At 34.9% G+C, this 19,361-nt stretch overlaps 1 protein-coding gene across 1 annotated transcript in view; it reads right to left on the bottom strand.

Moving 5' to 3' along the window:
- LOC144968968 (uncharacterized) overlaps positions 1 to 19,361 on the bottom strand; it is an 87,295-nt gene that overhangs the window by 60,917 nt on the left and 7,017 nt on the right. The gene's annotated exons all lie outside the window — the stretch shown is intronic.

Genomic DNA, 19,361 nt, shown 5'->3' with positions numbered 1-19,361 from the left:
TACATCCCATTTTGAACATATGTAGATAGATGTTTTAATCGAAAATATTTCTAAGAGCAAAGCAATGCCAATCAGTAGTATCTGAAGGATAATTATTTGATTCAGGATTAAGTAGATTGATCAACTCCGTGAATTTTGAGTTGCTATCAAATAAACAGGCAGTAGGTAGTTTGTTCTCATTTTGGTTTCATCTAAATTCTCTCATATCTTATAAATAAATAAATAGAGCATTTATATAGCGCAAATATCCACTAAACGTGCTCAAAGTGCTTTACAAGGGGTCCATGGCCAACAGCAACACTTAACATGTAGGACGGGACATGACGCCTGTTAGGCGATGTTACATTTATTTCGGACAGAGACAACGCTGTTAACGACCAGGTATTCATTTTACACCTGAGTACAATGAGAGAAAGTGAGTAAAGAGCCTTTTCAAAGGGCTCAACTATGCGCCGAGCGAGTCTCGAACCAGGACCACATAGCCGCACTCTCTAGAAAATGTCCACTTACTCTAGCAAATGTCGTCAGTGACTTATACAAGAAAGTGACTAATTAATAGAATAATTGATAGATAGACAACAGATAGATAGACAGGTAGATAGATAGATAGATAGATAGATAGATAGATAGATAGATAGATAGATAGATAGATAGATAGATAGATAGATAGATAGATAGATAGATAAATAGATAGAGATAAATAAATATATATATATATATATATATATATATATATATATATATATATATATAGAGAGAGAGAGAGAGAGAGAGAGAGAGAGAGAGAGAGAGAGTGGAGTGTAAGATAGATGGGTGGGTCGAGAGATATAGATGGAGTGCCAATAACTAAAATCAAAACAACGTCTTGTTTCGAATGTATATTTTTATATTAATATTACATACAAAAGCATGGGCCGATTCTGGGTCAATTCTAATTGTTTGGGCTATTTTTTTTTTTCTAAAAGTTCTTTTCAAAAGGCAGCGGTCACGCTCCATTGGGTATGACGTAAACATTAGATGTTGCTGAGTCGAGTGAATTGAATGAGATAAAAGCTGTTTACTTTCATATCGAAAAGTTGGTCAAACTTTTTAACTTGTTGTTAATATTTTTTTTTTCAATCTTATCTTGGTAAACATTACACCTATATACAATGTCTACTTTTTTCTATTTCAGTCCGTCAGTCACGTTTCAGGGGAATGTGTGGCATGTTTGTTTCAGAGAAAAGTTTTTATAAAGTATAACACTATGTCTAAGAATATTCATATGAGTTTTATGAAAAACAAAATTCGTATCTTTGTTGTATATCCATACAAAGGTAATAATACGAAAAGAATTAATAATCTTATTTAAAGATACCTTCTCGTATTGTTAAACGACAAGATCACTCATTTTATTTCCTTCTATCAAAGGGTTTATGTTTATAAATAATCAATTTTAAAAAAATATAAACATGTGTCATTTTATTTTAATAATAAATACATAATAGAGTATACTAGTTAAAGAGAAAATAGTTACTATTCTTGAAATGATTCAATCGATAAATAGTTATGATCATGGCTTTAGAAAGGAACGCTCTTGTATAACTCAGTTGTTGCAAGTAATGGATGATTTTACAAGATGTATTGATGAAAAATGCAATATTGATGTTATATATTTGGACTTCAGGAAAGCTTTCGATTCTGGTTATGTTTTGAAACGTAAAGGTTATGGAATTACTGGTAATATTTATAAATGGATTGTATCTTTGTTAACTGGCCCTACACAACTGGTTGTCGTAGGTGAAGGTCATTCTGATTTCATATGCGCAACTAGTGGTGTCCCTTGGGGCAGTGTACTTGGTCCTTTATATAATTAATCTAGAATACCATAAATTGTTAATGCAAATTTTTTTGCTGATGACACCTAAATTTATGCACCAACATTAGATGAAGATATCTCACAAAATGATATAGATTCACTATACAATTGCTCCGAAAACTGTCAGCTTTATTCTAATAATACTAAATGTAGAGTGATGCATATTGGTAGGTCTAACCCTTTATTCTCCTATTACACAGGTGACCATAATATGCCAACTACTTGACGGGACTTGGGAATACTTTTTTATATTAAATTGTGTTTTGATGAACATATAGGTGATTGTATCAGAAGAGAAAATACGCTTGTGGAAATAATATACAGAAGCTTTAGTTATATTGATTTAAATACATTTGTCCAACATATGGTATAGGGCAAAATAGGATAACATCCCTTGAATGCCCTTAATATTAATAGTAATGCCATAAATCTATTGATTAAAGATTACAATAATGATACACGTGGTAAAGATAGTATTTCAACTTAAATGTACTCATGTATATGTGGTGTACAAACATCTATCTTTATACGTCTGTCATAATAAGACCTTGTCTAGAGTATGGAAATAGTATTTGGAGTCCCTTATTTAAGCGTCAGTCTTCGAACGTACTAAGACCCACTACTAGACTTTTGCCTTACATTCGACATCTATTTGATTTAGAAAGATTAAAGTAGGTATATCTACATTTGCCTTTACTAAAATATCGTAAAATAAATTTTGTTTAAAAAATATTCGCAAGTTACAAATCACTAAGCAAGGGAGATGAGTTTAAGAGATTTGTTGAAAACTGCAATTCGTCTATAAGGAAAAATAACCTAATTCAAAGAACTGTGGCAATTTAGAACAATCTAACGTTTGAGACAAAAAATTCTAATTTAATTATTATATTTAAGAATGCAATTGGGAAAGAATTTACCAAGATAATATTTGATAATAATATATCAATTATTTGAAACTCTCGAATAAATGGTATTTGATAGTTTGTTTGGACATGCCAAATGAATGTAAATAGAGATAACTACACTTCGAATATTGACTATGACACTTATTTACGGGTTATGTATTTAATACTCTATATTATCAATTAATATTGAAAGTTGTTATATAATTTTGATTAAATTGTAACTATGCATGAAAGTAACACAGAGGATTTAAAGGTTTTTAGAATTATTAGCTCTTAAACGATACGATACGATACGAATAAATAAAATTGTAGTAAAATTCACTTTACTCAATCCGTAGGGGAAATTTGCCGTTTTTGGTCTATTCAAAGGAAAGACTGGAATAACCCAGGCGTCAGCCGCAGTGCAGTGCCGCAAACTGAGCAAGGGCAGGGTGACTTGATCAATGCCACACGGCGCAGCGGGTATTCTATTCAAACTTGGTACCTTTCGGGTACGAAGCAACGCCCATACCGCTGAGCCACGCTACCACATAATCATTAATCGTTAATCTTGAGTTTATTTTTAGATTGACTGCCACCTGGTTACAGTATTAGAGGATAAAAATGGGCTAGAACGTAATTATTATTTTTAGAATAAAATAGAATTCCCTTTATTCTGTCCCAGTCGGTTTTTTTGTTATCTTTATGATCTATTCTGAGAGAAAAACTGAATACCCCGGCCTAAGCCACGGTACTACACCGCAAATACGCTTCAACAGTCGTAACGTCACGTCCCTCGTAATTACGCATGGTAAATTAGTAACTGGCTCTAAACTATCGGAACAATGGCGGACGCCCTTATGAAATATTTCTCCGACGAGCATAAAAGCGTACCCAGAGGAGAAAAAAAACATTATAAATCTGATCATGTTTAGACTTTGAGACATTCTGATCACAAGACATATGAAAAGTTCGAGCCAGCATGAAGAATAAAAAGTACCGGTTTTCTTTGTTTAGAACACGATGGCCGCCGTTGCTGGGTGACGTGACATCAGACTATAGATAGTATGCGCTTGGCTAAGAAACTCATCACATTGCCGTCCGGAAGTATAACGAACCAACACACAAATCTGTGTGTAACCTTGAACGTTTTTAGTCGGGTTAATACAGTTTAGTGAGAATCACTCACAAACGCGGATGGCAAACACAATAACAAAGGCTTAAGTGACGTCATCTTCGTTCTATCTATTGAATCCAATTGAGATACAGTTCAAGACCTTTTTCCTCAAGGCGGATCCTTGCTGGACGTAGCGACGGAACTCCTTTCTGGTTTTCATCGCCATCAGTCAAAGATGGCTGATATTTTGGGAAGTTGTTTTTTTCTTGAAAAAAAAACCCAGAAAAACTTGAGCTTTTATATAGCGCAATATCCACTAAACGTGGTCAAAGCGCTTTACAAGGGATCCCTGACCAACAGCAACACGTAAGATGTAGAACAAGACATGACGCCTGTTTGGCGATATTACATTTTTTTTCGGACAGAGACACCGTTGTTAACGGCCAAGTACTCATTTTACACCTGAGCTGAGTACGGTGAGAGAATGTGAGTATAGAGCCTTTTCCAAGGACTCAACTATGCGCCGAGGGAGGCTCGAACCCAGGACCTTCCGATTCGAAAGCCAGTGTCATACCACTAGACCACATAGTCTCACAACTTGCACAACTCTTGAAATTATTCTCTTGCTTTGTCTTGCACAGTTCCATACACATTTTTTTCAGATGTTTATCTCATTCCAGTGCGTGGTCCTTAATATATCACTCTCAGTAATTAAATTAAAACATTAATTGGTAACATATGAATAGCTAAAAAGATATTTTCATGCATTTCCAAATTGCACTAGATAATTCATTCTTAACCCCATATCTTTTATTTTGAAATATTTGCTCAAAACATCAATTATTTGTTTTTTGTTATTGTTTACCTTCAGACAATTATGTACACAATGTTAGATATTAGATTTCCGACGGAGATTCTTACGGCTGTTTATCATAATCCTGAATTAAATTCACTTAATTCTTTTATCCATCATGCATTATAATTTCAATCTTCGCATGGTTGGTTACAGTGAATAACATTCCATCACATGCCACCTTGAATTATCTGATAACTACCACAACAACTAAATCAAATACACGTCTGTTTAATATTCATATGTTTTTGTGATATAAAAACGTCGCCTTTTAAAAAGTTAACGACAGTTAACGTCTACGATGAAAGTTATGATAAAATTATCTGCCGGGGTCCTAAACAAGAAGCAGTTTTCAGCCGGATTTTATCCCAGTTCCTATTGCGTGGAACAGATATGACCAATTGCTTGTTATTTCCAAATCAAAATTTGCAAAACAGGAAATAATTGATAATGGATTCTTAACATTATATCATCATCATTACTTCATCATCATACCCATAATCATAATGATGATGCTGATGATGATGATGATGATGATGATGATGATGATGATGATGATGATGATGACGACGACGATGATGATTACATTATGATAAGATTGATGGCAATGATACTTCTACTACTACTACTACTACTACTACTACTACTACTACTACTACTACTACTACTACTACTACTACTACTACTACTACTACTCCGAATGGTCGAAAATCAGAAAGGACTTTATACGCAGCATGCTTGTCTTTGTCTTTACGTGTTTAACGATGCTTTCAAAACGATTTGGTCAGTTATGCACCCTACCCTGCACGCATACGCATTCTATGTATAGGACGGGTCCTTTGATGAGCTCAATTTATTGGGTAAGTACTGATATTTTCTACAGGTAGAAAAGAAATGTATTATTGCTTTGTACATTATGATTCTCTCAGTTTACAACTTATTTTGCGAATTCTGCTTTGAAACTAGGGTAATTTAAAAAGTAATTGAAGACCTCAATACTAAAAGTACTTAAGTCACATTTCATGATTTGTAGCTAATCAGTGATAAATTTGAAGCACAGTCACCTCAGTTCACTCCACAATTCTGTTCATGATAAGTCCCCTATCTCGATACTATAATTATATTTTAAACACCCTGTATAGCTTAATCCATATTTTAACATCCCTTAAAAAAAAGCAACTAACTTTTTATGACTGAAGTACGTTTAGCGCTAGGCTCTTAAATTATTTTATTCATATCTTTGCTAAAAACAAAAAAAAAAAAACAGTTTAGCAGCAGTATTATTGTGTACAACCTGTCAACATTTTAACTTATTTATTATCTTGTTATTTGTTACCAAGCATTTATTGGAGAATCCGAGCAACAAAAAGAAAAACAAAATTTTAATTGAGCTTTTATATAGCGCAATATCCACTAAACGTGATCAAAGCGCTTTACAAGGTGTCCCTGGCCAACAGCAACATTTAACATGAAGGAAGGGACATGACGCCCGTTAGGCAATATTACAATTTCTTTTCGGACAAAGACAACACTGTTAATGGCCAGGTACTCATTTTACACCTGAGTACGGTGAGAAAATGTGAGTAAAGAGCTTTCTCCAAGGACTCAACTATGCGCCGAGCGAGGCTCGAACCCATGACCTTCCGATCCGAAAGCGAGTGTCATACCACTAGACCACATAGCTGCAACAACATTGCAGTAACATTGCAGTTTGGAAAAGAAAAGTATAGAACTACGCTACTGCAATCTGGAAAATAAAAGCTTTTTTTTTTTACATTTTGACCAGAAAACTTTACCAAATCGATTGATTAGGACGATCTGAAGGATGAGTTTTCTAGTCGAAATTATAAAAATAAAAATGTGAGGGGGTTTTTCAGAGTACATGCGTCTTTGCAGCATCTTTTGTGAGGTAAATTTTCATTAAGCTCTATTTTCTCAATTCAAGGCAAATGCGGGGTTCGAATCAAAAAGAACATTTATTTATTTATTTAACCAAACAGGCAATCCCCTGATCGTGAAAATACTAACGAAAGAGTGAACATGGAGAGGCTTCGTATGGGAACAATACAGACAGTGTACTGTCTGTACAGATGAAGCCTCTCCATTTTCACTCTTTCGTTAGCATTTTCGCGATCACATGCTTCAGGCAGCCCCTACCGTTTTCTACAATTCCCTGATCAGAAACATAATCTTGTCTTACAGAAAAGTCCAGGAGTTGATCCCTATTTGTGACAGACTGATTTTGATTACGGATATTACTACTTTTTTATTTATCTTCTTTATGAATGTCTTATTTGGCAATGCATAATAACAATAAAACATTCCTTATTCATTTCTAATATCCAAAAGTTTAAAACTCTCTTCGCCCACATTTTTTTATGTGTATGAAGTCACTCCAGGAGCTTCACATCTGTTTTACAACCTCTGAACGGTAATTTGAACAAACTCAAAAGTTGTTTTTGTATCCTCCTTAACCAGTTAACTGTCGTACTCTGGAAAGATACGCAGTTAAAAATTGGCCAGAAAACTGTCCCTTCAAATATCGATCTATTTAAATGACCCTCATCCTTGTAAAATCTCTCAAACCTAGGACTTCGCGAAGTCCCTGATTTGAGAGTTTTAGCCAAGATGAGGATAATTTAAATCGATCGATCCTTGAAGGACGAGTTTTCTGGCCAAATTTTTAACACGTGTTTTTCCAGATAAAGGCAGTTGACTGGTAAAAATAAATATTAATTTGTCACGTATTATATATCCATTATAGTCCAATTTTGGTTTTTATAGTTTGGCCTCAAAATGCTTATTCAGCTGTATGAAGACGTTGAAAGTGTTTTCTCTCAAAGCTTACACAGGCTTGTAAAACATTGAGCTAACACGGACACATTTTTTTATGTTACTTCATACATCATTCAGTTTTCTTGTAGCTAGCATTCCAACGATTGCATTCTCTATTTTCAAAGGGCTTTAATGTTCATACAGTCATTTCCAACAAGATCCCGTAACCAATAAGAAGTCTGACAGAAATATATTTCATGATTTTTTAAAACGATTTATAGATGTTTTTATATTCACATAATCGAATTTGGCAGTCGTTAGAAGGTAAGAGGGTCAAGGCCAAACAGTGGCGTGATAATCTATGCCGTGTTCAACATAAAATTAAAACCTTATAATTAAAGATTTACATAACGTAATATAATAATTGGTGTTGAATGTTGGTTATGCTTTACAAAATGTTATGTTTTCTTTCGCTCCTCGGTCGGCAGTGAAAGACAGATAAAGTATCTATTATCTGCACTCTTGAAAATGTGGCACATTTTGAATAGACTATTCAAACCATAGATACAGTCGAACACTGACAAGTAACCTTCACTTCAAATATCGACAGATTAAGATGGCCCCAATTAGATTCAATGGTTCTTCAGCAACGGCGGCCATCATGGTTCTAAACAAAGAAAATCGGTACTTTTTATTCTTCATGCTGGCTAGAACTTTTCATATGTCTAGAGATCAGAATGTTTAAATTCAAAACATGATCAGATTTATGTATTTTCCCCCTCTGGATACGTTTTTATGCTCGTCTGAGAAATAGTTCATAAGGGCGTCCGCCATTGTTCAGATTGTTTAGAGCCAGTTACTAAGTTACCATACGTCATGCGTTTGAAGCGTATTACCTAGTCTCAGATTTGAGATTCCAAAACAGTGTCAGGTTTGAGACTTTTTGACACATTTGGGTTCACCTTTATATATCGATATTATATGGAGTAATCGTAAATTGACAATAATGAAAAAGACATAATGTCAATGAACGACAGTATCCTCTCATTTTAACCAGTTAACTGCCATTCTCTGAAAAAAACTCATATTTTTAAATTTGGCCAGAAAGCTCGTCCTGTAAATATCGATCAATTTAAATGACCCTTATCTTGGCAAAAACTCTTGAACCCTTTAAAAAGGCTCTTTACTTACATTCTCTCACCGTATTCAGGTGTAAAATGAGTACCTGCCCGTTACAGCGTTGTCTCTGTCCGATAAAAATTTTAATATCGCCTAACAGGCGTCATGTCCCGTCCTACATGTTAAGTGTTGCTTTTGGCCAGGGACCCCTTGTAATGCGCTTTGAGCACGTTTAGTGGATATTGCGTTCTATAAAAGCTCATATCTGTTTGTTTTTTTTAATATTAAAACCGTCAATAACGACTTAACGTCACAATTTAAACCACAATCAACAGTAATCTTAGGAATAAGTTGCAATCTTTTAAAAATGTAGGAACACAGAGAAAATCAATGGATAGGATTGTCATTAACTGACAAAACAACTTTTTACCCGAATGTCGACGATGATTTTTTATTTTACATATCAATAGGCTGTTATTACTCTCAAGTTATCATAAGGTCTTAAAACTGGGACGACAATTAAATCTCAGGTTTATAACATTTTGATATGCTGAGATCATCTGGAATTTATTCGTATATTATGTAGTAAATATTTCTGGTTATAATGAAAAAGTGATTTGTCAATGTTGATATTATTTAATTACAACGAAAGCAAAACGCACAATATTTTATATACAAGGAAGTAGTGATTCAGTAGCGGTTTGTCAGTGTTGATATTATTTAATTACAACGAAAGCAAAACGCACTATATTTTATATACAAGGAAGTAGTGATTCAGTATCGGTTTGTTAGTGTGGATATTATTTAATTACAACGAAAGCAAAACGCACTATATTTTATATACAAGGAAGTAGTGATTTAATGGGTTGTTTCAAAGGAGACTCGTGTAAATTATATGATTAAGAGATTAAAATGAACATAATATCCTGCCTACAGTAACCGCCGTAGTTATTCCAATCTAGATTTGAATTGCTGGGTATTGGATGGCATATCTCTATTGAAGAAATCCATTAGATATTACTAGATCTAGATACATTCCTTTAATTTCGTAGTCATTAAATAACGCAACAATACTCTCTTATATTTTCTTCACCCCTCTCTCTCTCTCTCTCTCTCTCTCTCTCTCTCTCTCTCTCTCTCTCTCTCTCTCTCTCTCTCTCTCTCTTTCTTTCTTTCTTTCTTAGATAGAAAGAGCATTTAACAAGCTGTAGAGTTAGACCTAGTGTAAGAAGTATAGAAAGTATTTAAGATACTCGGTTTTGTGGTTTTGGTTTATCAGACAACAATTAGTATGTGGTCTATAATTTATGGTTTACTGCTTCTTGACAAGCATGACGGATTACCATACGTCCCAAACATCGGAGAGAGAGAGAGAGAAAGATAGAGATAGAGAGAGAGAGAGAGAGAGAGAGAGAGAGAGAGAATTAAGATTAATTTTATATGGGGCACAAATTAAATGCCACCTGGTTATTCAGTGATCCAAGCACCGTATAAATTGGTCATACGGAGTCTGTCGGTGATTGAATATTAAATGAAATTTTATAGAGCACAATTTTGAATACATGTACTAAAAAGCTCCTAACAATAGTTCTTACAATCTTTTATGGTTTTGTTTATCACGAATAGACTCTTTGTGCCGCCTTTCTGGTTTATATTATCTAGATAGGGAAATGTGGTTTTAATAATTTATTAATTGGCTGAAGAACAATTTTGAGCCAGGAATATTCAATGTGTAGTAATTGGGTTCATCTTAGAAACTTCTATATTTATTTATTCAACACGAATGTGCATTTATAGATAGTATGCAGATGACGTCACTCGGGTCTTTGTTATTGTTTTTTGCCATCCGAGTAATGCTTACTGAACTGTATTAAACAGACTATAAACGTTCATGGATACACACAGTTTTGTGTGTTGGTCCGTTATACTTCCGGATGGCAATGTTATGAGCTTCTTAGCCAAGCGCATACTATCTATATTTTGTACATGGTCGTGCGCGCGCGCGCGTGTGTGTGTGTGTGTGTGTGTGTGTGTGCCAGAGAAAGAGAAAGGGTGGTTTTAATTTTTAAAGAATCTTTGATTGCCAGGATTTTTTTTTTGTCATTGTTGATATTATTTAATTACAACATTTAAGCTCTTGGTCAACAAAATTGAATTATTTATATCATTACAATTAAGAGCAAATTATTTCTCATCCAAACAATTAGAGCTGTTTATTTAATAAAATGTGTTATTTTATTTCCATAGTTTTTATAATATAGGATTCTTTCACGGGTTTAGATTTACTAAATTGTTGGAGTTTTTTAATCGCTATGTTATATCGCTATATATATGTTATTCCGTGACAAAAAAAGAAATATAACGAATTTGATCAATCCATGAACCCACATTTACTCGACCCATCAAAGTAGATATTTCGTAACCAATAATGTGTAAAATGCTTCATTTTGCACTGAATATAAGTTATCTATACGAATCATTTTAGAAAATGTTTGGTTCATCATCAAAACATGTCAGAAAGTCTCTTCCAAGGAATTCCCTATCCTTCGTCACACAATCGAGACTGGGCAATACCAAAGGACTATCAACTAGATAAATTCATTACCGATCGGTATTAAAATAAAATAATAAATAAAACTCCCGTTATTCATCCCATAGGGAATTTTGTCTCTAGGGTCTAATCCAAGGGAAGACTGGAATAACCCAGGCGTCAGCCGCAGTGCAGCGCCGCAAATTTAACTAGGGCGAAGAGGTGACTTGCTCAAGGCCACACAGCGCAGCGGCGGGTGATCGAACTCGGTACATTTCTGGTACGAAGCAAAGACCGTACCGCTGAGCCACCATGCTGTACTTTCAAACTTTTAGTCGAATTCCATTGGGTCCCAACACCTGTAGAAAATCAGTGTTTTGATTGAGTTTTTTTCTGAGATTGAGTTTACATATAATATTCATTATTCGTTGATTAGAGAACGCTGGCTAATCTTTTGTTCTAAATATTGTCATATTATAAGATCATTGGAAGTCGTCCTTTTCATGATACTTTTTTCACATTCTAGCCGATATGTTTGTTATAGTTTAATTTTAGAATTTCAAAAATCAGTTTTTGAAACAATCAAAAGGACGAAACAAAAATACACTTTTATCTACACTTTTCTCAGTATCAACTCGTATCGATTAAATTAAAGGTCTAAATTACCAAGTACTTGTTAAGACCTTCTGTAGTGATATCAATTCCCGTCCATCTTTATCGCCTTAGTGCCCATATGTTGTTTGTTTTCATTTTATCGAATCATTGATTTTTCACCCGTTTTACGTAATAAATGAGCAACGATTAAAATCAGGATAAATTTTAGGTACAGTTATTAGATGTTGAACCTTGAAATATTTCTTGTAAGTGTGCGGCAGTTGTGATAAACAAATTACAATAAGGAATGAAGTGAGTAGAAAAGTGCCAGGAGACAATAGAGAATTTTACAAATCTTCGTGGCGATGGGGGTTCGAACCCACGACCTTACTGGTACGACAACTCTGCCTGGTAGGGGAGAGGGTAGCGCTAATGTCAGACCTATCCTCGACTTCAAACAAAGTGGCATCAAACTCTGTGCCTATCTTGAACCGCTCACCCGACTTCTTGAGGTCATGGGTTCAACACACACAAACGCCGTGAAGTTTGTTAGCCAGCATTTAAGCGTAATAGCCATATTCTCAACACAATCATATAACATATAAACGATTGAGACATTGAGAAAGGTCCGATATTTGGGGTGAATATTAATTGAGAAAAGTGAGTGGAGCATGCACTTATATTGATAACAACAAGGAATGGAGTGAGTAGAAAAGTGCCAGAAGACAATAGAGAATTTAAAAAACTTCGCGGTGATGGGAAATCGAACCCACAACCTTACTGGTACCACAAATCCGCCTGATAAACAGATTGTGTTGTTGTCCTTGGGGTTAGTCGGTACGACGTGTCTCTGTGATTTTTTAACTCGTCTAATCCTACATTGAAGAAGTCATGTTTCTCCAAGCCTATTTGATAATCATAATGTTAAAGGCTTGGTGTTTTCTTATGACCCATTCTATTATTATTATTATTATCATTATTATTATTATTATTATTTTATATTATTATTATTATTATTATTATTATTATTATATTATTATTATTATTATTTATTTATTATTATTATTATCATTATTATTATTATTATTATTATTATTATTATCATCATCATCATCATTATTATTATTATTATTATTATTATTATTATTATTATTATTATTATTATTATTATTATTATTATTATTATTATTATTATTATTATTATTATTATTACTATTATTACTTTTTATTATTATTATTATTATTATTATTATTGTGTTTGTGTAAGGGGGAAGGGGCAGCAGGTAATAATACAGATACAGTCGCTAACCAAAAATGAGCGATGGTTTTTCTTATCAATCAGCGATATCGATGTTCTTCGACTGCGCTGCAAAATTAACAATTTGACCATAAAAACGTTAGATATGTATTCGTACGCACCAAAAGATTGTTTTAGATGGCCAATGAACAGTCTGTTCAACCTGTATTTAAGCCAATAAAACGAGTGAAAATATTTTGCAATCGTTGAATAAACTTTTTATTCAACGGGTTCAAAGCATTTATCAACGATTACATTTTTACTGAGAAGTGATTATCAATAGGAGTGGAATAACATTGAATTATTATATGGGCAATCTTTGTAAATGACGATTATGCTTACATAAACAATTTATCTAATGCCGAATAGAAGTGGACTATTACGCAAGAGTTATACAAAGGTGTTTTCGATGGGGATGTAATTCTAATGATTTATGCCTTGTGGCATTTCAATTGTATTTTGTAAGGATAGATAAAGCGGTATATAGACGCCAAAGTTTTTTAACAATTATTTTGAATGACAACTTGGTATATAATATAATGTAGTTAGGTTCTTTTGCACCAAATGTGATTATTAGGTCGTAGTAATTCACAGTAAACACGCTGTTTTTCAAACAATTGCACAGTATGAGATAATATTTCACAGAAGCTTTTTGTAACGTTATTCTAGAAGAGACAAAATACAAGTCCCATTGTCCTGAATCTAGTCCGGCATCTATAGCATTAAACAGTTACACATACAATTGCTCTTGCTACCTTTTGGACAAAACGCTCGCCCATCGCAAAGCACGTTCTACAACATTAACTCGCTCAATGCTAGAGATTTTTGCCATTTTTCACAATTAGTAAAAATATTTTTATTAAAAATGAGCATGTACTTTTATTGTTTTATTCAACTAACATTAACATGTAAAAACTAAAACATTAGCTTTGATACTAGATACGCCTATAATAATATGTCTCAGAAAATGTAATAAATAGGTATGGGGTAAAAGTAGCCCGGGTAAACTACGGATATAGACGGTGTTAGGGTTGAGTGAGTTAAACAGACAAACTATCCAACCACTGCTAGAAGGATGAAGGGGGGGGGGGGGTTCAGGAAAATATCTGACTTTTTCCCGGTTTCATGATCTAGTAGTTTGTATTCACGGATTGGGAACTGCAGCTCCGTTGTTCAAATCACGATGTAGCCGGCGCAAAATTGAGTTCTTGAAAAAGGTTCTTTACTCGTGTTTCCTCGCCTTACTGTGTATAAAACGAGTACCTTCCCGGTAAAAACGTTGTCTCATCAGAGAGAATTGATAATAGTGTTATACAGGCTGCACGTTTGTCCTATATTATCATATTTAGTATTGCTATTGGCTTGGGACATATTGTAAATCGCGTTGGGCTCATTTGATGCATAAATAAAATTATTCTACGTATTCATAAACAAACCCGTTTGTTTGAGAGTCGAGTGCAGTGCCAATTCAATTGAACTGTCTGGGGTCTAATTTTTACATTCCTGAAGTCCATAGTTATACAAGTTGCAAAATCGGTCAGGTCTCCTTTTAAGAATCGAATCAAACCCAGCATACAATGATCTCCTGTTTCTTTCACCTCTTTTCAATGGTGTTAATATAATAAAATTGTACGGCTATGTGGTCTAGTGGCATGACACTCGCTTTCGGACCGGAAGGTCCTTGGTTCGAGCCTCGCCCTCGGCGCATAGTTGAGTCCTTGGAAAAGGCTCTTTACTCACATTCTCTCACCGTACTCAGGTGTAAAATGAGTACCCGGCCGTTAACAGCGTTGTCTTTGTCCGAAAAATTGTAATATCGCATAACAGGCGTCATGTCTTGTCCTACACGTTAAATGTTGCAATTGACCAGGGACCCCTTGTAAAGCGCTTTGAGCACATTAAGTGGATATTGCGCTATATAAAGCTCAATTTTTTAAAAAGTTTAATGATCTCCTGTTTCTTTCACGTCTTTTCAATGTTGTAAATATAATAAATGACTAAATCATACACGAGAACTTAATTCTCTGACAAAACGCTTTAAAAAAAATTGAGTAAAAACCAAAAAAAAAAACAAACCTGTAGCTTCTAATTATCGTCGATTTAGATGACCTTCCGACCCATACCTCCCTCTTTTTTTTGTCAAAATTTCTCGAACTGGCCCGGGTTCCATTTTGCATGAAGTTATTTTCTAACTTGGCGTTTAGTTCCGCCTTTGGTCTTCGTCGTGGGACAAGAAATGACAGCAACAAAACACATTTTGTTAATTCGAATTTTAACCCAGCACGGAATGGATAGCTGGTAAATATTAAATTGGCAGAAAACACTCTGCGATTAACTGGACTGGTGTTCTGTTAAAAAGCTAGCAATGATATACTGGTACAAATTTTGTTCGTGTATGTTATTTTGTCTATGCCTGCGCGCGAATATTTTTGTTTGGCACAATTGAATTCAATAGTCTGATGTCACGTCGCTCAGCAACGGCGGCCATCGTGGTTCTAAACAAAGAAAATCGGTACTTTTTATTCTTCATGCTGGCTAGAACGTTTCATATGTCTTGTGATCAGAATGTGTAAAAGTCAAAACATGATCAGATTTCCAATGGGTTTTTTTCTCCCCTGGATACGCTTTTATGCTCGTCGGAGAAATATTTCATAAGGGCGTCCGCCATTGTTCTGATAGTTTAGAGCCAGTTTTTAAGTTACCATGCGTCATTACGAGGGAAGTGACGTCATGACTGTAGAAGCGTATTGCTCTTTACAATTTATCATTTTCTTCAAATATATATAAATAACCACCCGTAATGTAAATACCACTTGATAATATAAGAAATTGAAGTGAGTAGAAAAGTGCCAGAAGACAATAGAGAATACTTTTTCGCGGCGATAGGGGATCTAACCCGTTCGTGTTGAAATTAGATTATCAGCATCACTGCTGGCTTGTAAACAAACTTCGCTGACTTGTGTGTCTTGAACCGATGACCTCAAAAGGTCGGGAGATGATAGACAATACGATTGAAACAATTTTTTTATATTTTTGGAGTTGTAGATGTCGTCGGGTGCATCGCGTCCCTCTCACGGCAAGGCGGTGTTGTCGTATCAGTAACGTCGCTGGTTCGATCTCCTCGTCAGCGAGGACGAAAGACGCATGCGCACAATCAACATGACGTTCTCTCTCTAATAACTTTTCCGCCGGTGACGTCACAGACTATCGGTGACGTCCAATCAAGGGACGCTACTCTTCCGCTAATCTTATTCCCTATTCACCCTCAGTATTCGAGCTTTACTCAATGTCTCAATTGTGTCTATGTTGTTATATGTTTGTGTTAAGAACAGAGCTTTTACATCACTGTTGTCTTGTAAACAAACTTCGTGGAGTTTGTGTGTGTTGAACCCGTGACCTTAAGAAGTCGGGAGAGGGGCCCAGGATAGACATTACGTTTGAAATCACTTTTTTTGGAGTGGTGGATGATGTCGACTGTATTAGCGTCCCTCTCACGGCCAGGCGGAGTTGTCGTATCAATAAGGTCGCGGCTTCGAGCCCCCATCGCCGCGAAAAATAATATATTTTTCAATTGTCTTCTGGCACTTTTCTACTCACTTTATTTTCTCAAATTCACAACATAAGTGCCTGTTCCACTCATGTCACTTATCTGAATTCAAGGCCACTTATATAGATCGCTTTAATTTTGGGATGGAAAAGAATTAATATCATTCAAAACAACAGAGAATATCAGTGAAACATCCAACCTATTAATCAGCAGCCATTTTTAAAACGTATTTTTCGTTTTTATCATTTAGTTTGGCACTGTTCCATATTTTAAAACATACATTTTCTCTACTTATTTACAAAGGAAAGAAATTGCAATTGCATTATAATTGAATTGCTGAATAACAATTTTAGACACATATGCGTAGAAGAGTAAATAAATAGAACAATCCAGATAAATGAATAAAGAAAATGTGAAACTTTTTATTTGATGGCAATGATTTTTATCGATAATTGCATGTGAAAAACAAGCACTGGGACAATCGTTGAAGTAAAGGCTTCTGAAAGCCTTTAATTACGCATAGTTTACGGGATGTAACAAAGCATGATACTTCTCAACTGTATTATTAAATTTTCGATTGTGCAACATTTCAATCTTTCAAATGTGGCATGGAGTTTATGCAGTGCACAATATGATTGCTTTGATTGTTTGCTATTTGTTCCCAAGAGCTTTGATAAGCATATCAAAATAAATTTGTCTTCTTTTGTTACTTTCTCGGTCACCCGTATCCAAATAAATATTAGAGCAAGAGGAAATTCCGTGTTTGTTAAAACGTCTACTAAAGACAAGTAATTTTAATTTCAGGCATAATTGCCAGTCGCTGACAAACAACACTTTTTAATCTATACTAATCAATATTTCGATTTGCAAAAAAGCCGTTAATATTCTTGCCAAAATAAAAAAAAAATTTACTCCATATTTCGATCGGCCAAAAAGGTGTTAAAATTCTTGCCAAAATTAATTTTTTTTACTCCATAATTCGATCTGCCAAAAAGGCATTAATATTCTTTCCAAAATTAATTTTTTTAACTCCATATTTCTATCTGCCAAAAAGGCGTTAATATTCTTGCCAAAATTATATTATTTTACTCCATAATTCGATCTGCCAAAAAGGCGTTAATATCCTTGCCAAAATTAAATTATTTTACTCCATAATCCGATCTGCCAAGCATGCATTTTTATCTTGACCAGAAATAATATGGTACTCCATGTCTCGATCTGACAACACACTTTTTTTATATACCTAAGCTGTGCCACAATGACATAGTCACTCCCGTATTTCGATCTGCCAGTCACGATTTTTAATCTGGGCAAGAATAAAGTCATTCCATATTTAACTCGATTAGGCTGACTCCTTTATGTGTTATAAAAAGTCTCAAATGTGACCCTCCGTGTCAAAGCGGTATTATGTCGGGATCCACTCGGTTAGGGAAATTAAATTCTTTGCCACAAATATCAAACTTGGCTTTAATTTCTGTACGTTATGCTGGAGTATAAATACTATTTCTTGCTTTACAAAAACTTCTAAGGTCCGATTTCTCATCATTCTATCTATAAATTCACTTTTTGGGGTCTGAATCATTCCGACATAATACCGTTTTGAGATGGAGGGTCACAAATCTGATACTTATTAGAAGTCTCGTGCTCAATCACGTTTAACAAGTAAGGGATCAATAGTTTCAATCGATCGATATTTGAAGCAAAAGTTTCATGGTCAAAATAGTTAAAATTTGTTTATTGCTTGTCTGTGACAGCGAGGTGGTCACCTGAATGTAAGTCTTATTTTGTAACCTTTTTGATTGTTTCTCCAGCCACCCCTTACTCCTATTCCGCTTCATAGTATGACCTGTTACGGTATAAGTAAGGCATGGGGCATACATTTGTACAATAGGATTTTATTATAAAAGTCTGAGTCAGCAAGTTTTAGTGTAACTCCCTTATATTAGTTCAGATATTCTATACACATATTATAGCATAGAAAGAAAGAAATGAAATATTGTCAAGCTGCGATACAATAACAAAACACTTTTAATTAGTCCAGTGCCCCCCCCCCCCCCCCCCCCCCGAAAAAAAGCTTAATTTCAAATAGCAATAGATTGAGGTGGGTATCAGCGCTTATCGAAAAATATCAAACTTTAGACACATGAGAAATATCAGGTTTTAGTTCAGAAAAGTGAGTGGAGCAGGCACTTATGTTGATAATAACAAGAAATGAAGTGAGTAGGAAAGTGCCAGAAGACAATTAATAGAGAATAAAAATTTCGCGCCGGCGATGGAGGTTTTAGTGGTGGATAGCTCATACGGTAGAGTCACGCTTTCCCGGCCAGGCGGAGTTGTCGTACCAGTAAGGTCGCGGGTTCGAGCTCCCATCGCCGCCTCGGAATTTTTATTCTCTTATGTCTTCTGACACTTTCCCTAGAGGAAATATTTCTTCGAGGTTTATCTCGAGAAGAGACCAGGGTAACCCAGGTGTCGGCCGTAGTATGGATAGATCGAAGTTGACGTCACTCCGGCCTTTGTTATTGTTTTTTGCCATCCGCGTTTATGAGTAGTTCTCACTAAATTGTATTAACCAGACTATACACGTTTAAGGTTACACATAGTTTTGTGTGTTGTTCCGTTAGACTTCCGGATGGCAATGTTGTGAGTTTCTTAGCCAAGCGCACACTATCCATAGATAGTTCGAAGATGACGTCACTCAGGTCTTTGTTATTGTTTTTTGCCATCCGCGTTTATGAGTAATGCTCACTGAACTGTATTAACCAGACTATAAACGTTCATGGATAC

This window comes from Berghia stephanieae, chromosome 3, assembly GCF_034508935.2.
Source record: "Berghia stephanieae isolate SIO BIC M18660-M18661 chromosome 3, UCSD_Bste_1.3, whole genome shotgun sequence".
NCBI lineage: Eukaryota > Metazoa > Mollusca > Gastropoda > Nudibranchia > Aeolidiidae > Berghia > Berghia stephanieae.
Note: the sequence above shows the minus strand (reverse complement) of the source record. Positions and strands in the feature narration are given on the sequence as shown.